This window comes from Lycorma delicatula, chromosome 1 (assembly GCF_047948215.1).
Source record: "Lycorma delicatula isolate Av1 chromosome 1, ASM4794821v1, whole genome shotgun sequence".
NCBI lineage: Eukaryota > Metazoa > Arthropoda > Insecta > Hemiptera > Fulgoridae > Lycorma > Lycorma delicatula.
This window is the reverse complement of record NC_134455.1, coordinates 52,191,059-52,218,546: the sequence shown is the minus strand read 5'-3', so window position 1 is coordinate 52,218,546 and position 27,488 is coordinate 52,191,059. Positions and strand designations below refer to the sequence as shown.

General features: G+C 32.3%; 1 protein-coding gene across 5 annotated transcripts in view; it reads left to right on the top strand.

Annotated features, from left to right (window-relative positions):
- The window catches only part of LOC142318222 (octopamine receptor beta-2R-like), a 785,889-nt gene that overhangs the window by 524,664 nt on the left and 233,737 nt on the right, over nucleotides 1-27,488 (top strand). For all 5 annotated transcript variants that reach the window (XM_075354790.1, XM_075354814.1, XM_075354806.1 and 2 more), the window contains one exon: nucleotides 10,923-10,983. The gene's annotated coding sequence lies outside the window, so the exon portion shown is untranslated. The remainder of the gene's footprint in view (nucleotides 1-10,922; nucleotides 10,984-27,488) is intronic.

The following is a 27,488-nucleotide window of genomic DNA, read 5'->3' as shown; positions in this document are numbered from 1 at the left end:
TGGGTGACTTTAATGCTCATAATTCTCTTTGGGGATCAGATCGAGTAGATCCCCGTGGAAGAGAACTGGAAGGGTTCCTGATGAATTCAGAACTTATTATTTTAAACGACATATCAGGAACCTTTTTCAATGCCAGAGATGGATCGACGTCCTGTATAGATCTTGCACTTATAAGCGGATCGATAGCACCGAGGTACAGCTTCCATGTCATAGACGATCTGCATGGAAGCGATCATTTTCCGGTGCAAATTGTAACTGATGTTACAAGAACAATATATCCCATCCCTAAAAGATGGTTATTTGAAAAGGCAGACTGGACGAGCTTCACAGCTAGAACGATACTCCCGGAAACAACTGGAGTTATCGGAGAGGATGGCGACGCCATAACAAATGCAATAATTGAGTCGGCATCGAGATATATTCCTAAAACATCTGGGAAACTTACGAAGAAACCCGTTCCATGGTGGAACGATGAAATAAGTGAAGCTATAAAAAGAAAGAAAATGGCGTATAACGCCTTTAAGAAGCGTCCGTCCTAGTATAGAAAATCTTGTTGCCTTTAAGAAATACAGGGCGTATGCAAAACGTCTTATGATAGATTCGAAAAAACGATCCTGGCAGCAATACGTGTCATCCATCGACAAAACTGCTACTGCATCAGATGTTTGAAGGAAAGTGAAGGCGATTTGTGGGCGTAATGATTTTGCTCCCATAACTAGCCTTCGAAATGAAGATGAAATAAAAGATACTCCATATGAAATTGCAGAGCTGTTATCCAATCACTTCGAAAAGGCCAGCAGAACGGCCAACTACGAAGAAGATTTTCGTACTAAAAAAGAACAACTTGAAGGTCTACTAAACTACAGAACTGAGTATAATTACTCATATAATGTACCATTTAAAATGGAAGAATTCGCGAAAGCGTTGGAAAAAGCAGGTAACACATCTGCTGGTCCGGATGAAATCCACTATAATATGATCAGGCAGCTGAATACCACTGCAAAGTGTAGATTATTAGAACTTTATAATAAAATATGGCGGGATGGAACGTACCCGCAGCAGTGGAAAAAAGCTCATGTTGTTCCAGTACCAAAGAAAAATAAAAATTTAACAGACCCCAATAGCTACCGTCCTATTTCTTTGACGTTTGCTATGGGGAAAATATTGGAAAAAATGATTAATAATCGACTCGTCTGGGTTTTGGAAAAAGAAAACCTGATATCACCGTATCAAGCAGGTTTTCGACAATACCATTCTACCACTGATCAACTGATCAGCTTAGAGGACATTATATATAACAGCTTTATTACAAGGAAACATTGTGTCGGAGTCTTCTTTGATCTTCAGAAGGCTTTTGATATGACCTGGCGTCATGGTATAATGCACCAGATACATGAATGGGGCATTCGTGGCAATCTGCCTATACTGCTCAGCAACTACATGAATGACCGTACTTTCCAAGTACGCGTCAACAATGAATATTCATGTGAAAGAATCTTGGAAAATGGCATACCGCAAGGTTCGCCGTTGAGCGGTACCTTGTTTACCATTGCCATTAATAAATTGATATTAGCCATTCCAGTAGAAATCAGCAAATGCGTCTATGTTGATTATCTGGCAATCGTATATGCCAGCAACAAGACTGCTATGGTGAGGTACAAATTGCAACGAGCGATCAATGCTCTAAATGAAGTTGCAAGGAATAATGGATTCCAATTCTCACCAGAAAAAACGTGCTGTGTACACTTTTGTAGGAAGAGAATTCCTCATCAAAGTCCTGCGTTGACAATTGATGATAATCCAATACAATATAAAGACAGCGTAAGGTATTTAGGACTAGTATTGGATAAATCCCTTACATGGGGATTACATATACAGGACTTGAGTGATAGATGCAAAAGAGCCCTAAACATTATAAAATGTTTATCGAACTTAAATTGGGGCTCAGAAAAAGAGACATTATTGAAATTGTATAAAGCATTGGTTCAATCTAAACTAGACTACGGATGTATCGTATATTCATCCGCTAGAAAGTCGCACTTAAGAACGTTAGACGTAGTTCTTAATAGCGGAATAAGATACGCAACAGGTGCTTTCCGCACAAGTCCGGCGGCTAGTCTGATGTCTGACGCCGGAATAATGCCACTACATTATAGAAGAGAGATCCTCTTGTTAAGATATGCAGCAAATATATGGGCTTTCCCTGCTCATATAAATAATAAATTGTTTACGAATCATCCTATGGCTGCATTATACGAACGTCATGCTACCTATTCCAGACCAGCCGGAATTAGGTACCACGAATTAAGAAATAAATATGAAATTGCCATTCCAGATACATTGGCAATTTCTACTAGAGAAATAAAATACCGCCATGGCTCTTGCCAGCGGTTAATACAAGGATCTCTATCAAGGAGAAATAAAAAAGAAACCAGCAGTGATCATCCAGCAGGAATTTTTGGCAACCGTCAGTAGTTACGAAGAACATATTAGAATTTATACTGACGGTTCTAAAACCGAACATGGTGTTAAATGCTCGATATATGTAAATGAAGAAGCCCACTTTTGGAGACTGCCAGATGTGGCCAGTGTCTACACGGCAGAACTCACTGCAATTCAGCAAGCTCTTCGCTACACTAAACACTATTGCGAAGAGAGAGTGCTAATATGTTCCGATTCATTAAGTGCACTCGTCGCAATTCGGAACAAGAACATTAATAAAATAGCCCCAATTGCAAACATCCTGTCCATTTTATACGTTCTAAAACAACGAGGACAGCGATGCGTATTTGTATGGACTCCGGGGCATGCTGGTATTACAGGTACTGAAATCGCAGACGAAGCTACCAGATAGGCTACAGTCTGCGATGATTCGGATGCATTTCCTGTAAGAGTGGCAGATGTTAAAAACCGTCTAATAAACATAGTAAAAAACAAGTGGAATGCTGAATGGAGGAGTTTAAATACAAAATTAAATTCAGTGAAAACTTCTCTTTATAATTGGAAAAGCGACTTTAAGTTGACTCGCCGTGAACAAGTAGCGGTGACCAGACATAGAATCGGTCACACGCGATTAACAAATTCATATTTGTTAACCGGCGAAGTGAGACCAATGTGCGGTGTTTGTAATAAAACACTGACAATCAAGCATCTTATAGAAGAGTGTACCATATATGAGGACCTCAGAAAGAGGTTCCGTTTTAGAAATAATATTACTGCTGATCTGGATAATGGAAATGAAGAAAATATAGTTGCATTTTTACACGCCAGTGGACTTCTTAAAAGTCGATAAAAATGAAAGTTTAAAGCTGTGACAAAAGAAACTCTAAGCGGTAGCTTATATATATATAAAGAAAAAATGGTATTGATAAGTTTAATTTTAATTTTAAATGTATGCATATATACATAAGGGAGTCTCGAAACGTGGCACGTATAGTGACGGGAGGTAGCCCTCTTGCCTAGGCCATTTTGGCTCACCTGCATTCAAGAGCAGTGAGTCGGGGTGTGTCCGATGATGGCATGGGGGACCCTCAAGGGTGGATTGAGGGCGCGAGGCTGTGGGTGTACGCTGTGCATGCCTATAGCCTGTTTATAAGAAGGATTCAACTGCCACGGCACCCTGGCGCGACTGTTATACTGCTTAACGGCGGTTCTGGTCGCCCCGAGGGTACTTAAACAAACTATAAATGAGACTCGTAGAAGAAAGAAAGAAAGATATGGTATTGATAAGTTTTAATTTTAATTTAATGGTCTTTTGGGAACCTATCTCAAATTTTAATATTGGGGCGCTTTACACCCCATAAGTGTTTGTGATTGTCCTTGTCTTTATGTCTTAAATGTTTTGTGTAGTTTTGTGCTTTTAAATAAAATGTAAGGGCCCTTTACACCCTTACATATGACGATCCAGATGGTGATAGTAGTTTCTTTTAAAGATTATGACGAGGGCTAATGACCTTAGCAGTCGATGCCCATAAAAATTCATAAAAAAAAAAATAATGCATTTCTCTAACAATTAAAAGGTGAAACAATAATAGAAGTGTAAGATGCTCATTTAATTGATTGTTTTATTTTTAAAAATGTAGCAGAATCAATCAACATTATGTAGCATATTAGCAGAATAAATCTAATCAAGTCATATTGACAGTGATTTAGAAAGTAAAATACACATAAATAAAAAATGATTTACAACAAAATAAACCAAGTCCTTTTAAACAATGACACAAAAAGAAATATTTAATAAAACAATAATGAAAAATACAGTTTACCTTATTTAAGTGATTATAATTTATATACGTTATTCAAGAACGTATATATATTGTTTTTTATTTTCTTTTATGTTCGTATACGATTTTATTTTTAGCAATATATCATGCCACCAAATTAGTTATTTAATTTTTTTTACCTAATTTATCAATACTACTTAATAGAATGTTAGTTTTTTTTATGACAACTTATTTGTAAAGATTTTTGTAGTAAATATTTATGCTGCAAATATTGTCAAGTCATGTAAATAATTAGGTGGATTGATATTATCAATCTTCCAGTTGATGAGTTAAATAAAGTAGTTTAAAAAGAAGGTTTTATTTAAAAAAAGAGAAAAATACGTTTTTTGTGTTCTTAATGTATACATTGTTTAAAAATTTTTTTTTTACTTCATCTAATTTTTAAAATATTTTTTTTATGTTTTTTTTTCAAATTTTTCCAATTTGAACAAATTTAAACACAGTAAACGTAATTTTAATATTTGCTACATGTTACAAGTCAGTTCAATTACAGCTTCTGTAAATTTGCGTGGCATCATAACCTAGGCTGGCTACTCAGTCTTTACGTTTTGGGAGGTTGTATTTACCATATGCTTAATATTATTGTAAAAATGTAATTTTTCTCCCTACAACAATAAGTATAGTGTGTGTAGAGTAACTGTAAAATGTTTATAAATATATTTATTGTGTATTTGTTTTATTATCTATATATGTAAACTAATATAAGTATTTCAATATTTTGGTACTATAGTGACTAACTATAGTACTAATTAAACACGTAATAAAATTTTATCGCATAATAATTGTATAACTTTAAAAGATTTCAAGCCTAATTATTTTAAACTAGTCTATATCGTATCTTGTATTGAACAAACAAATAGCTTGTACTGAAGCTAAGTGGAGGAAAGCATTTCGTTTCATATTCCGAAAACTGCTTTTTAAATTACATAAGTTAATTTCATTAAAAAATTCTAATTTTTGAATAATAATAAATGGAAAGTATTTTACACTCTAAATTTGTATTTTGTCATTTAATTACGCTTACATTAAATCATAATATAGGTTTATTTATGTTTTAAATTACCAAATATTTTTATTTTATTATTATTATTAATATTTTATCTTGGAAATTTCTGCAGATCTGATTAATCCAGTTTATCTAAATATTCGTTTACGGAGACAAGAATTACTAATAACAATGAGAAAAAGATCATTCATGTTAATCAGTAAAACCATTAAATCTGAGAAAACATTTTGAAGAAGAAATATTATGCTGTTTATACTGTTACATTAGTGAATTATATTTTTGTTTCTAAAGTACATTTTGGCAAACAAGCAAATAACTAAACATCTTAACGTTGTTTTTTTTTTGAGGATACTTTTAGAATCAAACGAAATTAAATTATACAAAACAAAAAATCGTTAAAAGAGCAATTTATATCTTCATTTCTTGTAAATTAAATAACGTTCACTTAAAAGGATTTAATAAGTAAATTAACGTTTACATTACGTCCGTTATAAATGTTATGTATTTATTATTTATTTTAGATCCCTGTCGCAATTTAAGGTGACATTTACCTCTGTATTTATTTGTAAGAGCCAATGATCTGTGTCCAAATGTGTGTTTCGTGGTCATCTGCCAAAATCATTCTCCTTTCTATCGTCATTTTCTCCTACAAAAATCATTAACTACACAGTAACTGTTCTCTTCGACTCTAAAACTTAAATTTATTTTAAAATTCAGGATACTATAAATAAAATAATGTTTGTATTTTGCACAAAAATCAAACCGTGTAAGTTTTTTCTATTAATGTGCAAAGAAATACAAAAAATAATGAGTAATAAAATTTTAGATTTTACAATTTTTTAAGTTTCTGCTATTTGCCGAAATATATTTTTGCATTGTGTCAATATTTCACTTAAAATCGTTGTTATTTTTCTAGATGTGCAATAGAAATTATTAATGTCGCATGGTACACAGTTTTATTAAAAGATATTTATTTTTTAAAAAATATCTATTTATGCACTTTAAATAAAAGATTTTTCTTAGTTGCTAAATTGTAAGGAAAGACAGTTATTAAAAAAAGTATTTATTTTCCAGGAAAACGTAAAATCTTCATACGTCTTAGCAATTTGTTCAAACAAAGTCATTTTTATTAAAGTAATTTAAACGTTTATCAAAAAAAATTTCATGTAAAGTATTTTAAATAATTCTATAAAAGGTAGAAGGTAGTTTTAATAAGATACGCTGTTCAAAAAAAAAAAAATTTAAATAAAAACCTTCTTTTTCTCGTAAAACTGCTGTTTTTTTAACGTGATAATTTTGCTCCCCTTTCCGTCATAGCTATAAAGATTAGTCATTTATACGCTTCACAGATATATTATTCGAATAGAATAACTTCAAATAAAATCACTTATACAATGACCAAACTATTGGTCAGTGTAAGAGTATGAGTAATATATTGGTACAGTGTCACAGTATTTCTATACTGAATAATTGATTGGTAGAATAAAAGTGTTTATTATTAGGGCTATATTTTTTTTAGATATGCAATAACGTTATAAATTGTTTCTTTTACTTCTTAATAAGAAATGTTGCTTAAAATCTGCATTTATTTATAATTATTACAGTTAGTATGCTTGCTTTTACGTTTTATTTCCTAACATACATGTCTCCTTGTTTTTTTATGATCCCTTCAGTTCTCAGAATAATCTGGTTAAATTTACCATTTGATGATTTATTTGTTAATAGTAAATTATGTATTGAATTTACTATAACATAAAAATTAAATTAAAATTAAGCGCCATAACTTAGCAACCGAGAGCTTTTCTATCCTTCAGTCATATCAAGTACAAATCGTTTTCCTTAGTATTTATATAATATATAAATACTAATATGTATTATAATAATATAGTATAAAAGTTAATTTACTGACTCTTTTCCAAGTCTTTAATGCTATATCAATAGAATATTGCACAACCTTTTGGAATATTATTGAATTTTTAAATAATTTATGACAATAAAACATTTATTTTTAATTGACCGCTGCAAAAAAAAAATAAATAAATAAATAAAATTTATATATTTTTATTATATATTACTGTATTTTCTTTAAATAAAAAAACAATAAATAACCTCTATTATAAATAAAGGAGAAATATCGTTTATCCTCTCAAAACTTCCGTTCTGAGAAAAACAAATAGTTGTAAAACAATTGTAAAAGAAGGAAATTAAATTTCAATAAAGTTACAAATTACTTCCAATTGCCAACTAAATACACACATTATAAATACATACAATAAACACATATAAATTCATATTTAAATTGTTTTATTGAAGGGTACAAACTTTTCACAAAATTACGGAACTAATTAGGAAGAATAATTTTAAGTTTGTTATATTTATTGATTTATGGTAATATGATATAGCTGTAAAGTAATAAAATACGGTCATGCACAATCCGGGTTTATAGTTTTCTGTCTCTCGTTAAGAGGATTTAAATTAGCAAGATTTAAACGTACTTATTTATGAGCAGTAACATTACTACGGTACTGTAAATAACATTATTCATAATTACATGCAGATAGATATTAATTATTTAAGTTTATTTTACGTTAAATCAGTCTTAAAAGTAATTTTAAAGAATACAATAAATTTTAATTCAAAAAATTTATAATTGAACATAATTAAAATAGTGAGCGAGTTTCAAATTTTTACGTAATTTTACTTTTTCAGTAGTTATTGCACTTGTAGTTTTACTATATTTTACTTACATAATTGTATACAATCTTATATATTTAAATTGTATTTAATCTTATATATTTTAATCGATTTGGCAAATAGCGGCTCTCACCAAATTAGAAACGAACCCCTGGCTACTTTTGTGGAGCTCGGATTTAAACCCAGAACCTTCTGGTTGAAAGTAATGCTTTCTCATGCACTAGTGGTAAGGGGAAATTGCAGTTTAACCAGTTCATTTTGTGATATTTCTAGTAAAGGCATTATTGACAGAAGAATTTTAATGGCAGTTTTAATGGATTACTATACGTTAAAAAAAACTTATTTATAACCTATATTAAATTTATCTTATCACTAAGTTCTAAGAATTTATTAATAGTGTCTTTTAGATTGCTCAGTTTTACATGATGAATTAATCTAATTGTAATCAGTTACAAAATATTTGAATGTAAATCAATGGTCGAAGACTGAACTAAAGTGACGTCCTGACTCCGGACGTATGGCTTTTATGAAAACAGCATATAAAAAATAACAAGTACGTATATACATTTAAAAGTAATACGACCAGATGAGCAGAACTGGTGCTAACAACAGAAGTCGATCAAGACACACTTCCTTTGAGCAAGATGACTATGATAATTCGACTTCCATAACCTTACGCGTCAGGTGACCTGACTCCGGACGTATGGCTTTTATGAAAACAGCATATAAAAAATAACAAGCATTCCATGCCAGGATTACAAATGGTAGTATTGAGGATTTCCATTCGCTAATGCTAATTAACTATTGCATGTCAACATGTTAATTCCTCCAAAAAACAGCTGGCATTAGATGTTATAAATGATCACTTTATTAAACCGCGAGAACTGACTAGTAATACACATCAGTGCTCTTACAGAAAGCTAGTCTGGTGTCGTTTGCAGCTTAGACCTTTATAAGCGCTACAACCATAAAATTTTATGTGAGTCCAGTAGTGTAAATCTGCCAACTAATTTATTCCCATCAACTTGTATACTTGTTATACTAAACTGTTGTTTAATCATAACTACAGAGATCCAACACAGTAGGAAAAAATATTTAGTAATGAAATTATTTTTATCTTCCTAGCTGATACTTAGCAGTCATAACTTTTTGTATTTTAATATTTGTTTATATAAAAATACGATTTTTAAATGTGAAACAAATGCCCAATAACTTATTTTTTGTATTAATTCAAACTCTCATTTGACGTAAAAGTTCGCATTGTTGGCATAAAATTATTTAAAAAAAAAATAATAATTTTTAAAAACTTATTTATCATTAAGCCAATTTAATTGAATAATAAAAATGGATGAAATATATTGTCATATTGTAACAATAACAATAACAACAACAATAATAAAGGTATAAAACATCTGTTGCAGTTCCCCTCCTACAGTGAAATGAAGAATACGATTAAATGAGTTTTGTCTGATTTTAGTTTGTATTTGTTGTTGTTACTCTACTATGTTTATTTTTTGTTGTTCCAGTTTCTTTATTGTTTATTTTTGTTGTTTATGATTTTTGTTTTTTTATGTAACACTACATGATAGTGTTACTTTAGTCGCTAATGACTGTAATTGTTGATGCGACTGTAAATAAAAGCATTAAAAACAATAATAATATTAATTATTATTATAAAGATAATCCTCTTTTAATAAATTAATCTCAATTGACAATCCAGGTTTGAGTGTCAGAAAGTTTTTTCTTCTAATTTTTCTACGAAACTTTGTATCATTGATTTTAGAAATAACATTAACAGTTTCATAAATTATTAATTACTTTTTTAAACTTGTTCTCAAATTTACGTAACACTATGATGAGGACTTAAAATGCAAAACTCTGAAATTTGATTCTCCTTATGTTTTCTAGTTACTTGGAAATAATATCAAAGTCTGTGACATTCTGTGTATAAGCGATTTATCATAATGTTTTATTAGAACATGTATCAAAATCAATAAAAAAATTACATGAGTTTTGTCCATCTAAGTAATTGCTTTCAAGCACTTCAATTCAATTTCCACTCTACTTAACATTTAAAAATTTGTGTAACACACAATATGCGAGTAGATATATATATATATATATATATATATATATATATACATATGAATATTAACTTTAATGTAATTCATTTATGTTTATTTTCCTCTTGATTTGATAGAATTAAATATAATAAGACATATTTTACTTAAAAATATTATCTTTATTAATCTCTTGGGTTAGCCAATCAACTATACAAACTTATAAATTATATACTCTACGATTCACTAAGAATTGTCAAAGCTTCCCCAGGTGACAATACACATTCATACACACGGCACACAAATTCTCTTACTTACTAAGAGAATTTTTGGTATATTTTTGGCTTTTATTCGTTTTTTTTAAGGTATTGAAATGTTTTTTTTTCAATGTGCAACGCGTTGTACAACCTTTGCAGATGTTATTACATTGGCTTGTTGATTTATTTCTATCGGCGATTTTAATTTAGAAAACATACTATTCAGATTTTTGTAATTTTTATGGCCTATTGCGATATATATATATATAAAACATCTTTTTAAAATTATCTATTGAAAATTTAATGAAAATGAAAACCTAAATGTCTGAATTCGGAAGATCTGTAACAAAAAAGAAATTTTGTGAAAAAATATTTAGCCTAATGAAAAATACCGTAAACCTAAAAATACATCCTGGTTGATCACATAAATTTTCTTTTACATGTATTTTATGTTTTTCTTACCTATTGAGTAAAATTAGTAAATTCCTAATGGTTAATTTTTTTTTTTTTTAATTTAAGATACAAATAAAATTAAATTTTTGTCCTTTACAAAAATTTAAACAAATTATTCTGATACTATAATCAGGACGTAATGTAGCCAATTTAACTTTTTTTTTTACAGATTCCGCATGGAAAATTCAATCAAGTAAAGTTCATTCTTCTCGGCAGTACCTACAAATAAGGTAAAAAAAGAATTATGTAAAACTTCAAACAGTTATTTATTAAGAAGTAAATGCAAACTGACGGATTACAAAACTGTGTTTAATTATCACAATAAAATAGACACATTTTAAACATCGGTTAGTTATATTTAAAATTAGCACTTTGTGATATTATCAAATAAAAAGTTTATATGGTTTCAGTTATTTAGAATTACGTGCAGTTTTTATTTTCACGAGTTTTTAAATATGCTCAATTTAGTATTCTTGGCAAGTGAATTAATTTAGCAGGACGAAATTTTAGCATGCACGTGAAAATTTATGTTCCTGCTTGAGTTTTATTTTATGACTCTTAGATGAATTAACTACCGGTGTGTTCATAAAACTGAATCTGTTTAACATATTTTCTCCTCCTCTTCTTCCCCTGAACTCAACGCGTTTTATATTACTCTTTAAAAACAATGTATGTTCAGGTTATATAATGAAAAAGAAACAAAATTTATTGAGTCAAAGTCTCCATAAATCTATTTTCGATTGTGTTTCTAAAAAACTTCTCGATAAAATGTTGAATTCATCTCAAAATTATGCATTACAGGTCGAATACCCTAAAACCGTTATCGCACAGTTTTCGTTTATCGTCTCACGAGACGATTAACCGTTTTCTTTCCAATTCTTATTTTCCGGAAATATATGCCCATAAATTAATATCGATGAGAAAAATCTAAAAAAATTTTAGGTACATTAGTTTACATGAAAGTTGTTTAATATTTTCGTTTTGTAAACTGTTTTGAAATAGTTTATATTTTATGAAACGGGTCAGTAGAAAAATATAAAATTGAAAAATTTTAATTAGAAAAATGTTTCCTTTGAGTTCAGATAATACTTAAAATTAATTTCTTTTTGACTCAATAAATATCTACAATCTGTAACCTGAGAAAGTGTTGATTTTTATAACTGACATGAAGGAGAGAAACCCTATAGCAATTACCTTCTCAATAATCTGTTTATTCTGGCTGGCGTTCTGTAATAACTGCAGAATAATTACGATGACAAAATGAATGAAGTTTCTGTAGCGTGTAAAAAATGCCACGAATGACAAAACCCGAAAATTTTATTTAAGTTTTTGATTTATTACAAGTGTATTTTTATTCTTGGCTGACCAACTAGCTGGCTGTTAATTATCAAAATTTGTAGAATCTAATAAGAATTAAAAATTTATTTATTTACATATAAGCAGTCAAGCGGTAATTGTCAGCAGCTGTTAGTGATTATTATACTTAAGGAAATTTGTAGGTGATGTCTTCTTAACTAAAATTTAATCAATTATTATAATTATTTTTAATTTGAATATTAATACTAAAATTAAATTTTTAACTGTATTATATTTATTTTCAAATTGTACATTTGTTCTTTTACGTTCTGTGTTTTATTATCTTTTTTCTAATTCAGAATATAATAAAATAATAATAATGTGCTTATTTTAACAATAATCAAAATATTATTGAAACACGCTTAATTGCCTTGTGTTTCGTGTTAAACAACCATGCGTCATTTTTTTTAAAACTGAAGCTCAGTGAAAATGAATTACCGGTTACAAATCTATATACAACATTTTTGTTTCAATTATGAAAAATGCAATTCACCTGAACCAAACCAGGAATCAAATTATTTTACAAATTCAGAAATTAATAATTACAAATTCAAAAATGCACATTAAAATACTTCTCTTATTCGTTGCGTAAATTCAAATGCACAATTTAAAACATATCTAACTATATAAAATATTTTCATTACGTATAATACAAGACATCCAGATATTCAGTATGTTAGGTAGATTTAACATTTTAAGATTGAAGTAATAAAGTAAGTAAGAAATAATATTTTTAAGTTATAAAGCTCATATGCATGGCTTACCTTCTCGAGTGCATACACATAAAGCTTTTTTTATTAACAAATAATGGCTCTTATGAACTAGCCTAAGATGAATGAGAAAATTTTTATTTAAATAAGGAACAAATATATATGTATAAATATATAAATAAATAAGTGTGTGTGGGTGTGTGTGTGCGCGCGCGCAATTTTACCCTATTCCACATGCAGCTTAATAAAATAGAAATTATTTTGAGAAGCATAATATTTCATTTTTATTATATAGATTCATATTAAATATTTAATTTTTATGTAACAAATTCTGCATCAGTTGAAGTTAAAATTGCTTGAATTTTTTATCTGAAAGTAATTTTTTTTCACTAAATTACAGAAAAAAAATTACGCATAGGTACTAATTTTATTGCTAGGAAGAATGAAAGATTGTATAAATAGTAATATGAATTATTTTATATGAATTAATATTAAAAGTATTGTCAATTAATTTTTTTTACTTTTTTATAAATGGACTAATTATTATTATTATTACCGTTCATTTGTATAAAATAACGTCGTGTAAAATATTTTAACATCGATTAAAAAAATTAGTAATTCAATATTTATATTGTCTGGATAAAAAAGTTCCAGAATTTATGAAGATGGAAATTCTCTTGTATAATAGAAATATGCATCCGACTTGGAAGCGGGTTGTGGATAATGGAGGATAGTGGATTGATGGTGATGTCACTTGATGGCATTTCAACTATGAGGTGCTTACTTCAGTTATTGAAGCAGTGAAAATTCTGAATTCCAGGCGAGATTCTGCTCAGTTCCTGTGGTGGCCCATGTAGCTGCCCCAGTAGTGCTTCTTTTTAATTCCGTACTTTATACGGCACTCACTCCATCACTTTCAGACCATTTCTTTTCACTTTCCCTCTAAAAGCCGCATTTTAATATGAGGGATGTTATGAATTTTCAGAGAAGAATATTTTATCCCGTTTGTTCTGTAATTTTTTTTCTTATTTTAAAACTATTTTTAACTTGCAAAGTAAATCAGTTTTAACATTACACTTTTTAAAAATTAGTATATATCACTGTATAGAAATAAATATGCTGATTAAAATATGAAGTTCCAAGATTCAATCTCCGGCTAGAGCTTGTAATTTAATTATCATTCACAATTTATTACTTATAATTAGTATGAATTATAAAAAATCTCACCTTTCGCTTGTGTAAATCATTTCCTTCAAATATTATTGTTTACCCTGTCGTCAGCTACTTCTCTTATTTGTTTATTTTTTAAATTTAATTAAATTATTGTTAAAATAATTTGAATAATTTTAGAAAACGTTTCAGAGAAACTTTCAATTATATTTTAACAACTAATTTAAACAGAATGTACGATATTAATTTCTTTAAATTTATTTTATTTTATTTTCCTTTTTTATTATGAACGAAACATTTTGTATTCCATTTATATTTTATGAATTAAAAATTTCATGTCTGAGGAATATGTTACAAAAACATTTGAAAAAAAATATATTAGGTTTTATTTGCACACGTGAGCAGCTGCTCGGTTTTAAATGGTTCCTGTGTATTGTGTATTATGCACAACCCCTGCTATCACAGGAGACTGGGAAACTTCTTCAACAAATAACTGCATGAGCTTAATCTGAATCCCAGTCTGTATTTTAGTACCGTTTCCTGGATGTAGTTACACTTACTATGTGAAGGTAACTAACTACAACTTATGCCGTTAATCATCCAAACTTCAAAGATTAAATACATCACTTTGTACAATTCATATATTGCAGCTGCAGAATCCTGTTAAAAATTCTATAAAATGTTTTGCCACAAGATTTTGTTGCGACATCTATTGAACTTTATTAAGAAAAAAATCATCTTTGTTTTATTATGTATATATGAAGATTTTATACAAACTCGTATATTGAATTTATACATGAGAATTTTTAAATTAATTCCTGGAAGAAAAATAACTAGCGCAGAAACATTTACAGGCATTGCCAAATATATGTACTTAATATATTGGCTATGGAACTAATTACATAACCTATCTTCTCAAAAATATTTTTTCAAAATCTTTTTATTTAATAATATTAATTTGAATTTTTCTGAACAACTAAATTGTAAGATTTGTAAATTGATTTCCTTTTGCAAATCATAGAACTTCCTACTCAATTTGGCAACGCTTTTCGAAAATTTGCTAAATTTGGCATTTTGGTGTGCCCTTAAACCGCCTTATTGACCGTTTTATTTATCCTTTTACTACCAGTTTCAAGTTATATTATTCACTTATATTGCTAAACCCCCAAAATGTTTATGCTGTGAAGAACCCTCTCTTCATGGGAGATAATTATGAACCTTGTAATCTGACAACCTTATATCTGATCTCGTGGAAGGTTGTTTTCCCATAGTAGTTAAGATTGTTTCCAGTAGTGTTTCCGGTAGTGTTTCCCTTTTTTATTTTACTCATTTCTTTTTGAACTAACTGAAATAACAACCTACAAAATTTATTTCGAAATTAAATATAAAGATTACAGAATTGATTACATTAAATTTTGTAATTTAAAATTACAAAATTTATTACATTAGAAACGTATGAAAAATATTTGGTTGAAAATATATGCTCTTACAACAAACGAGTTCGGAGTCTGAAGTGTTCAATAAACCGTTAATAATAATAATAAACTGTTCATATGATTAAATGGGTCAAAGCTGAACCTGACGCCACCATTGTGGTTACTCATTTTGTGTATACCGTCCGACACAGGCTTATTTTGAACAGCAATCAAAATAATCGAATTAATAACAATAATAATAATAATAATAATTATTATTATTATTATTAATAATTTTCGAGTTGTCTTATAGAGGTTCTATTAGAACATTATATGGTTATGCTAAAATAACATGTTTTTAAGAGTTAATGGATAAATATCTCTCGTGTATAAAAAAAAATTTGTACTGATCTTTATAATTTTTTTCTATATGTATTAAATAATGTCTCATTTAAATCTGTATTATAAAAATTTAAATGCCTCGTTTATTGTAATATTTAATTTTTTTTCTGAATTCCTTTATACACAATCAACTTCCGTATTAAAGTTATAAATAAGTGGTATGATAGATCATCACTTGAAATAAGATCATCCAATGATAATCCTCAGTGATTAAAAGACCAATTAATAGGAATAAAAACAGAAAACTGGTAAATATGAAATAGATTAATCATATTTGATAGTGTCTGAGAATATAGTTAAATACAGAATTAATATACATTAATCAAGTCAGGTACGTAAGTAGAACAACAATAAATGAAACATAAGCTATAAGAAAACCATAGATAAATAACAAACCTAAGCATGCATAAATTTGAATAAACGAAAATAAAACACAATTATTATAAAAAGTTGTATCTCCACAAATCGGATCATCATAACGGTCCACCAACCAGATAAAGCACATTCAGTCTTTTCAACCTCCTAATGTCCTCACTGTAGTCAAGTAAATTCAATGCTAGATGATTAACACGATTCTACAGCCTGGTCGCATATCTTGAAACTAGGCGTTCTTCAACTTCTTGTCGTATGGAATGCCTACGTAATCGAAGATCTCAGTATTCCTCGCGAACCACGGCAATTGGGTTATTTTCCTTCGTATTTTATTCTAGAACCGTTTATTGATCTCCTCATTGCTGTTACTGGTTGAGCCCTAGAATTCAATTCCGTAAGTTCATACCAGCTTCAAGAAAGTCTAGTGTAGCAGAACCTTGGTGGATAAGGAAGTTGAAATTCCTTACCCAAGATCCAGTACATCCTTCCAAACTTAATGTCAACCATACCTTAATGTATGAGGTATTCTGACTACCGTTTGAATGAACTTAAGGACAGTCTTCTCTTCTCTTAACTGATGCCTTCCAGTGCAGATTGTAATTTTTCGAGACTATAATATAATTGAATTACGAAGGTCAGCAGTGTAGACCAGAAATAGAACTGGTTCCAGAACTGAGCTCTGTGGAACTCCTGTTATTTTCGTAAACTTAGACATCTCTTGATTTTAGTTAACTCGTGAGAAGCGATCATCCAGATAGCTGCGTAGGATTAAGTAGTACGATTGTGGTAGGCACGATTTTAATTTGGAAAGAAAACTAAACAACCAAGCTTTCTCAAATTCTTGTTTAACGTTCACAAAGACCGTCGAAACCTTTTCTCTTCTATACACCTGACGATAAATCTCTTTGGGTTTGTTCGATTGTTGAATGACCCTAATGCCGAATTAATTATCGTGTATCACACCTTCGCTTTCTAACACTGGCCACAATCTGCGCGGGAACAGTTATTCAAACATTTTAGATAAAATCGGTAGTAGACTTACAGGCATATTTGAATATATTTCCTGCGCAGTTTTCCAGGTTTAGAGACCATGTTTTATGTTTAATCTTCCATTCTGATGAGTACTTGTTGTTAAAGAGTTGAGGAATCCCATTTACGGACGCCTAAACAGTGTCGGGCTCGCTAACACGTGCCGCAAGATGTTATTAGTGCGTATGTAAACCTGCGCACTACCGACTAAACCACTACCCCTGGTTACCACTCTTCCTGGAACCGCCAACGAAGCATTCCTTCTGGAAATGGAGTTACAAGCCCACTCATATACTCATATGTCGTAGTGCAATCGCATCGTAATAGGAACATCAACAAAAACACATCAGCTACAGCATAACAACAGCAAATAACATACATCACCATACATCAAGATACAGAAAATAAATTATGAAACTACGTACTACAAACTATATACAAATAAAAAAGTCCCACAATTTAACAAATATAAGAGAAGAAAAACTCAAGAAAACAAGTCTCACAACAATATAAACAGAAAAATCATCAAACAAATAACAGCAAGAACACAAAAATACGCCTATAAAGAGAGATTCATTAATATTACACGATCAATGCAACAACACTAAAAATGCATACATCGGACAACAGAAAAAAAAAATTTGCATCCAAACATCAAAACCTCACAGAATGCAGAAGACACAAAATACTACATACTACAATAAGCCCCAAGAGAAAAAAATTAGCCCAAGATCAGAAATACATAATATACATAAAAATCATAATACTCAAATATATACGTAAAAAAAAATAAATAAATAAATAAAAAAATTACATCATAATATCAGTACAGCAAACTTACATCATAACAAACCATCGACTTATACATACGCCTTATATTTACTACCTGCGGACGCCATCAGATACGGGAACGGATGGTCCGCGGCCTCTTCACGTCAAGGCGACCCCCCCCCCCGCCATGTGTGGGTGACCCCCTAGTCATTCACTGATGAACCTGTCCGCCCCCGCACTCTCCGATGCCGCCTACTGTTTAGTGACTCCTCCCACGGGCTTGGAGGTCTCTCATCATGATTTTCATTTACGTAGTGATCGCCTTCCAGTTTCTTTCTGATGAGTACTGAGTTGTCCTAAAGATTGCATTAAATAGTTTCCGTATGTATGAAATAACTCTAGATAGTAGTGCTGATATCATCCTATGGGTAATGCAGTCAAACAATGCAGCCTTCGTACGTTCTTTATCCTCTTTATTTCTTGTAACTTCTCCTCCATCGAAAAAGGCTTCATAGGGAGACAAAAGGAATCAGGCTATTTAATAAGTCACTAATTTCCTCCTCGATACCTCATTCCATCTCATGTGGCTGGAAAACCTTGCCAAGCTTTGTAGCAAACAACTCGGCTTTTTGACTGACATTGTAGGCGTACCCATTAGTCGTCTATAACGGATGGAATGCGGAGGGTGATTTCTTGAAATTTTCGCCACCTTCCGTAAATAATGATCTTTTTTCTTCAGGGGAGATAGACTTTCAACGAAATATTTAAATGATTCATTTCTGTGCGTATTTATTAGTACTTTCAATCTGCTGGCCGTCCAGTTCATTTTAGCTCTGTCCTCAGAATTCCAGAACCACTGCTATCTCCTTCTAAACCTTCTCTTTGATTTAACTAGGTTCATAATCTCCTTGGGATAGTCTACAACAGAGTAGACCGCCATGCCGCCTTCTGCATGAGAGCGGTTAAGCACCTTGCAGATACATTCACGCTATTGGCGCTACAACGAAAGCTAGCTTCACCTCAATTCAATAACGATACGACTCCCAGTATATTCTATTGTTGTAAAGGAACAGGGATCCCTTTTTCTATTGTAAAAATAGTCAAAAGTACAGGGGACTGATTAATCTCACGTGGAATTGTAGTTGTTCTTTACATTAGCAAAAAAGAAGGTAATACTCCCGAGCTGACGTAAAAATCCAGCATATAAGGATTCTTCGTTAGATCTGAAGGCCAATATGTCAATTGAAGCCCACTGATAACGTGTAGTCGCATCTTTTCGATAGACACCTTTAAGATGATTCCAGAATAGATTCTTTGCGTTCCAGTCACCTCCCACAATCGGCACTCAAGTGAGCTCACAAAACATGTCACTGGTTACCGCATAAAGAAGAGGAAAGTAGTTTGCGGACAGCCTAATAGGCTGCAGTCTAAAATCTCAATCACGTTTGCCTGAACGTGGGCGGGGCTGAATGGAGGGAGCTGACGGTGCCGTAGCTCATTTCTTTCGCAAACGCAGTATACTCATGTGCCCTCCCATCCGGATGGTTGGTTATGTACACTGAACAGCCTCTAATGTTTAAATAGTTTTTGTCAGAAAAATGAGTATCTGAAATAAGGATGACACCAGTGACATTCTACATTGCTATTTACAGTTTATCTCTCATCAATAGATTTTAGAAATTTGTTTTTCAGCAGACCAAGCAGGTTGTCAATCTGTTGAACCAAGTACTCAATGTTACTCGCTAGCTTCTTAAATTTATCTAGTAAAATTGAACTCATATGATTGATTCCCATCACTGCTTGAGCGAAGGATCTGATATAATCATGATTGAAATGTTGATTGAGTATCATCATTACTGTTCGGATATAGTAATAATATCCGAATAGTAAACCCTTTATCCTAAAGACGGGAAATGACGATGGTCTAGGTTCTAGGAATTGTTTCTCGGATCCTGGGATCTCGAAGTTTATCAAAGATCTTGTGTTTATCGGAGCTTAATTAATCGTCTTTTTATCTTTTCTTTCTAAGATATCTTTATAAAACCTGCAATCTTCGTAATTTGCAGGATGATTCTCATGACGTAAAGCACAAATTCCGGAAGTATTTCTGTCTTCTGGCAGTCAGCGATCCTGTGTCTTCCTACACACTTCACACAGCGGTATGATTTCATGCAGGTATTTTTAGTTTGACCTTACTGCTGATACTTCATATCTTATACCAATCCCGGAGTTCTCTTTGGTGTTTCAAATCTAACACAATATTTAGCTATGAAAATTATTCTGAACACTTCCCTGTTATTTTCCTTAGTTCCAGTGATACGAAAGGTTTATTGTTTGTCATTCGTAATAATACATTGTAATTCTGTAGCAATACATTGTATTCTGTCTGTCCACCACCAATTCCAATAACACATCTAGCTTCCTAATATCCGTAATATTACATAATACTATTGAAGGAGGTTTAATCTCTTAATTTTGTTGAACCTGCAATTTTGTTGAACCTTATAATACTGTTGGTCCCCTCCATCGGTAGATGATCATACCGATTTGAAAGAGGTATGTCACTTCAGAGATTGGTATGCGCAACACCTGAACCGTTCGGTATCGTGGATTGATTATAATGGAGACTAAAATATCAGAATCACTACTACTCTCTGAGGAACAAATCATATTTTCTATGATTTATTTCTTATCAACATCCTTCGCCATGAGTTCCGTAGATACCTTTTGGAACATTTCAATGGTCCACGCTTTCTGTTTAACTGAAAATTGTTAATATTTACAGCTTCGCAGCTCACGTTTGCTGATTAGTTGCTATTTGAAACAGCCTGAAGTTGTTCCATAGCAACGCGTCGATTGCTAGATTATGTAGTCTAGCGTAGGCCTTACACTGTCTAAATAACTATCTTCATAAAATAAAATTAAACAATATAAATCTCACACACTGAATGATACAATACCTAACTTATAACCTGATTTGAAGTACGTACCGTAAAATAAATCATTTAGGTTTTGAAAATTAACGCAAGCACAGCTTATTTTCGATTTTCTTTTTCTTTTTCAAAAAGAACAGCAAAAAATATAAAAACAAAACAAAATAGAAGTAGAAAACAACAAAATTCATGAATTGCTTGTATAAAATTAGATTGCACTCAGAAATTTAATGTTTTTGTTATAATTCCTTTCTGAGCTCATAAGCCAAAAAAGGGCAATCTTCACAATGATTGTTAGGTTATTGTCACACCATAGAAACAGAGAATAGCATAGAGCGTCTGTCGACTTTTATTCACTGAACTAGAATCATACACAACAAACATGAGAAGCTGAATTTTTACTTTATTCACAGTTTGACAATCAAAATATAAGAAACAGGCTGTTTTCACTTCTTTTATTGTAGACTTATCTTGTGATTTTAATATAAAAAGTCCACAAACATAAAACTTACCTGATGATTTTTTTAAAAGATGTGGAAACTTGACATTTTAAAAGAACACTTTGCTTAAATAATACGCAACCACTCTCTGAACAAAGACTGCATCCCTATTGAGAAAAACACGTAGAAACATCACATTCCAATATTCCCGCTACTAACCGACAGTTGTCAACAGGACATAGGAAAAATAATAAATTATGCTAAAGAGTAAAATTAATAAGGATTCAGCCTCATAAAAATTTGATGTACTGGGACTTTTTAGGCGTTGTTATTTAAATAAAAACAAAATAAATAATAAAGATGATAATTTAGTCCGTGTTATAAATGCATTGTTTTTTCTTCGACCTCCTCAGCCTCTGATAATGAAGGCTCGGTGGCAGGGGTATCCACCTGGGTGGAAGTTAACCCTTTAGTTGATGAATTCCTGCAGGCTAAGGGCAGACCTGATAATTCTACCCTGCTGACCCATGAAGTTCATACCGAATTGGATTACTTGTTCAGTTATTTTGCAAACACTAGGAGTGTCAGTGCGACTACGAAGAGTAGATTTTTACCCCGCCTGAAGTTGTTTTTGGAAGCGTTCTCTGCACTTGTAGAAGGATTTGAAAACCTTGCCTCCTAGCCCAAAGAGGTCACAGTGATCCAAAAGTCTGCTTCGACCTCAGTACAACATGAACGGTATGCCTAAGTACACAGTAGAAGACGCGAAGCCAGTCAAGTTTCAAAAAACCCTGAGGTTATTTTTGTTAATAAGGTGGAGGGCTCGACTGTACTCAATAGTCCCCAATGACTGTACCCAATAGCTGGTCCCTACCAGTTCTTATTAGAGGGTAGGTTATTTGCCGATTTCGCATCCTGTCGTGACAAGGAATACCTTGACGTTCAGTACTGTTTTAAATGTTACCGTTTCCGCCACAGGAGCAAAGCGTGACGAGTGTCACGCTTGTGTAAAAAAAAGAGGCTCCGACTTGCGTCAACTATAAAAGGTTGCGCAAGAGTCATAGGCACTCCGCCAATATTAGGGATTGCAGATGTTATTTAAGAGCAGATGCGATGTACTTCAACTCTCTAGATGGTTAGGTTCGGTCAACTAAATTCCCAAGGTGCCTATGTAGTTCAAGCTGAGTTAGGTCAGATTGTCGAGCAGCGGAGCCTCGGTATCGTTCTTCTGCAACACCCGTACACGGTCAAGGGTGATCTGCCAGGTTCCCAAGGCTAGAAAAAGCTTTCTTCGGTTGTGACAGTAAGTCCGCCTTTCTATGCCGGTAGTCCATAGATAGTGTCTTCATACGGCAAGCCTCTGATGCGCATAACGTTCGCCGTAAATGATTTGGAACTAGTTGAAGTTAGTTCGTACTTTCAGTACAGGGGTCCCACGAACAGCATTTGGAGAGGTGGGATAGGATTCTTAAGTTGGTATGTGGTTGGCCGATTGTGATAGGCTGATGCGAATGCCAAATTGCCTCGTCGACACTGTGGGATCACGGATGATGGCGGCGAATTGGTCGAAGGTTTCATCACGCAGCTTAATTTTGATATCTTTAATATTGCAGGCGAGTTAGATACCTGCGCCGTCACGGTTGAAGGGCAGAGGACCTTCCGTGGTGCCAACATCGATGTTACCATTGGTAAACATGTAGCTAGTAGAATTCAGAACTGGTCAATAATCGATAATTGCGCGAGTGCAATTAGTCTATTAGCCAATCAATAATTGCTAATAGTTTTTGATTTGGTAGGTGGGCTGCGTGATGTCTATGTTGCATATGTTTCTGTTCAACAGGGGTACTCTTGCACAGAAGGGCGGATTGACCCAAGTTTTCAAATCTTCTAGCGGCTAGGCTTCGAGTCTTCGCTTAAAGCTAAGACGAGCTCCCATTAGAAAACCTGGCAGAAGGTTTTCTTCGGCAGTTTCGGCGGTCCTTAGGCGCTGATCATTCTATACCACGAAATACAGCTCGAGAGAGAGTGCTGGTTGATGGACTAGGGACTTGACTGTGATGAAGCGGATAGTGATCCAGCTCAAAAGAACCGCACAACGTGAGGATGATCCTGATCGGCGTGCAGCTCTACTTGTGGACTATCGTCGGAAAAAACCGAGTATTTTCATAGGTTAGGTTTTCTAAACGTGATTTCTCGCGCTCTTTTGTTAAATAGCAAGGAAATAAGAACCCATGAGGCGTTTTCTACAGAGTTCTTGGGCATAAGAAGAAAAAATACGTTCTTCTATTGGCTCTCTTGACACAGGACGGAGATGTAATAGATAAAGATCGTGTTCTTCATCTTCTGATGAACGACCTACTTCCTGATGATAACACCCACGGTAGGTGAAACCTCATATGATCGACGTCTCCGAAGGGAAGTCACAGGTTTTTGCTCTGAGACTCAGCCTTTGAGATTGTGAGACGGATATCTGTAATTTGGCTAGGAATAAAGCCCCCGGATATGATTGTATCAGGATAGAGCTCCTTGTTCGCTCATCGCTCGTGATTCTCGGTCCCCTGACTAGGGTTTTTAATAGGATGCTTTCTGCTGGATATTTCCCAGCATGTTGGAAGTATGGAGAATTGATATTGATTTTTAAAGCTGGCTACAAGGACCCTACTGTTAGTACTTCTTATCAGCCTTTGACGCTTTTGCCTGTAATTGGAAAGTTTTTCGAGAAAGTTTTGTATCTCCGTATTATTAGTAGGTTAATTACTGAGCACTTATTAATGGACACCCAATATGGCTTTTGGCCCGGCAAGATCACGGAGGACACCATATTGAAAGTGATGAATATTGCTTCCTCCAGTGTATGTAGGTATGTATTTGGTATTTTTCTGGATATATCCGGGGCTTTTAATAATTCATAGTGGTCCTCTGCCTTGTTTGAAATCAGAAAGGTGGCTGTACGTGGAATTAAATAAAGATTCTCTGAAGTTATTTCAGCCATCGATCCATCATCCTCCGTGACAAGAAGTTGGAAAGACCCTATTCAAAGAATGCCCGCAGGTCAGTATATTGAGTCTTCTTTGGATAATTGAGTTCGATTCTATGTTACAGTTGAAGTTGTCTAGTGGTTATGGTTGAGAGAATAACTAAGGAACGTTATATTTCCAAACAGGGTGGTCTTCTTACTTCGGAACGTATGCGGGAAATTAAAGATCAGAATTTTACATCTTGGCAAGCCAGTTGCGATGACTCCCCTGTTGGTCGTTACACGCATGGCATATTTCCTATTGTGTCTGATTTGCGCGCGGTTAGGTGTATTTCCCCCAATCATTATATTACGCAATTCCTTTCCGGGAATGATGCTTTTCGGGAAAGATTGTTTAGATTTCGTTTAGTAGATTCACGACTATGCACGGATTGCAGTGTTGATGAATAGTGTAGATCATCTCCTTCAAGTCTGTTCCCGGTAGAAGGCTGAACGTACCAGAGTAGTTACAGAACTTGAGAGAGTAAACTCCTTTCTGGATCTCCGAATTAATTGAAAGATACGTGAGAAATGGTCGATAGTGGCTGGTTTCCTCCGTTTCCTCGGATTACGTGGATCGGGAGATGGTGTCTAAACAGAGTAGAATTCTGGGTGTCTAGGGTTTCGGCCGAGAAATTTGATTGATAGGGGGTAGGCGTTTTGGCAATGACCCTCGGTTAATTCAAAAATTAAATCTGAACAGAATCTTTTCACTTATGTAAATTTCCGCTCACTTATTCTTTAAACAATAAAACTTTTGAATGTCAAATAATGTTTATTAGCCGTACTAACTCTGATTTTTACTAAGTTTTTTAAATTTTCTAAAAAGATATCATGAATTAAGGAAGTTTTTATGCTGTGGAGAAAAACAATTTTTTCGTAAGTCGTAGGACCACTTGGAAGAGAAAAAAAGATTGGAAGATCTGATGATAACGGTAGAGTAATCGTACAGAAGTAGATTTAATATGAAGCTATGGGTGACGGAGGGTTAGGTTCAAAGTGCGAAGACTGATGTCAGAAATTCTCTTTCATTCAAGCCTATTGATCTAAACCTGGTATCAACATATACATGTATTCTCCAGCAGATATATACCTTGAATTACCATACATCAGAACTCACGTGTTTGCACGCACAAAACTACAGTTTAAGCTTCTAATATATACAAAGAAAATATATTCTCTGTATAGTTGACTATGTAATACCTCTACAATCTTCCAGCGCTTTTTTACACCGGTAATTCGTATGAAAACATAGATATAAGAACCGCATATTTTTGTATATAACATTAAAAAAGATTTTATAATAAATTAGTCAGATAATAATATAAAATTGTTTTAAGAGATACATCAAAAAATATATTTTACTTCTAATTGTTTGACTTTGTTTTATATATTTATCAAATTTTTTTCTCGGGTATTAATGCTGTATAATGAATATCACCGTAGGGTATAGAAAAACTAATTAATTAACAAGAAATTTGTCCCTACAAGTAAAAACACCGTTATCTAAAAGGGTATGATTCTTAGAAGAAATAAACCAACCGAATACCACATAAATTTTTGTGCTGCATAAATCCTAGTGCTTAATTGCCGTTTATAAAAACCGATGGTACAATTTGTGAGATTAAAAAATCCTGATTGGGACCCTAAATATAAGGCAGTCATAAATGAACTATAAATTATGATAAATTACAGCTAAATTCACCTGCTAAAAAATTATTATTTTACCTTTTTACAAAAGCGTGATGAGGGTTTATAAAAGCAGCGACAGTAATAATGTTTTAGCTCCAAATTTTCTCTAAAATTATACCGAATGACCTTCTTTAAAGTTGACAGGTTTGACACCAGCTAAAACATAAGACGGCAACTATAAGACGGATAGAAAAACCCGTTAAAAATATTTTTTTAGAAAGGTAAACAAATATGTAGTTACCAAATTGTTATTTGTAGTAACAAATATGCAGATAAATATGTGACCACATTAATGTGATGATTTTTATGCTACAGCCAATGAGAATATTAGAGTAAATTCTATTTATGAACAAAATTCTGTCCCACAGAATAAATTTAACTATCTTTTAATGGAAAAATGTGGAAATAATTTAGTAGGATATACTTCTGTTTGATATATTTAATATAATTTACAGAGAAGCTTGTTGTAGAAGTGGACGAGGACAAATAAACAATACGATTGTGAGTTTATAATTTCATATTTCTATAATTTCCTTTTTTTAGATTACTGGATCAAAGATTGAATTACAGTTGGTTTGAGACATGATTCTTCGCTGAAACAGGAGGTTGTGATTATTGTATTGTGAATATCAGTATGAGGTTATAGAATATTTCATCCGTTTATTACTTTTATATTCTCAGTTGAACCGAAATGAATGATTGAACAGCAATTTCGTTTATTTTTGTGTTTTAAAATTAACTCTACTAATCTTACAAATAATTATTATTGTTCCTAATTTCACTATTTAATTCCCAGTGAATTTAGGTGACCCAATATAATGAGTTTGATTATTGTTAGCGCAGCTTTTAGTGACTTAAACCTCAGATCCGTACAGTAATGTTTGCCTTACTCTTCAGAGAGTCGATTTTCATTAATGCAGTTTCCCTCTTTTCATTCCCAGTCAAACCAGTGTTTGTCTAATTCACTCAGATATATACAAGAAATATTTCTAAAATGTATCAGAAATGTATATAAGAAATTTATATATGTATATATATATATATATATATATATATATATATATATTGGGAAGGCAATGGAAAACCACCCGTAAAAACCTGCCAGGAAAATTCCAAGAAATTAGAATAGAATCACCAAGGATTGAACACAACTGGTGGTTAAATTTTTTATTCTTTATATTCGTGTATATATATATATATATATACATACAATGCTGCCGAAGCTCGGCTAATAAATTCTCTCCTAGTTTTTTTAGTAAACATTTCATATTAATTATTAAGATTCTTTATTGTTGCTGAATAAATACTTGGTATCTTGCGAGTTGGAATTTTATGCAAATAGTAACGAATGCTCTGTTGATATTGAGTTTCCATCTCATTTAAACAAATTCATTGTTATTAGGGCACCCAATTGAAAAAATGAATTGGT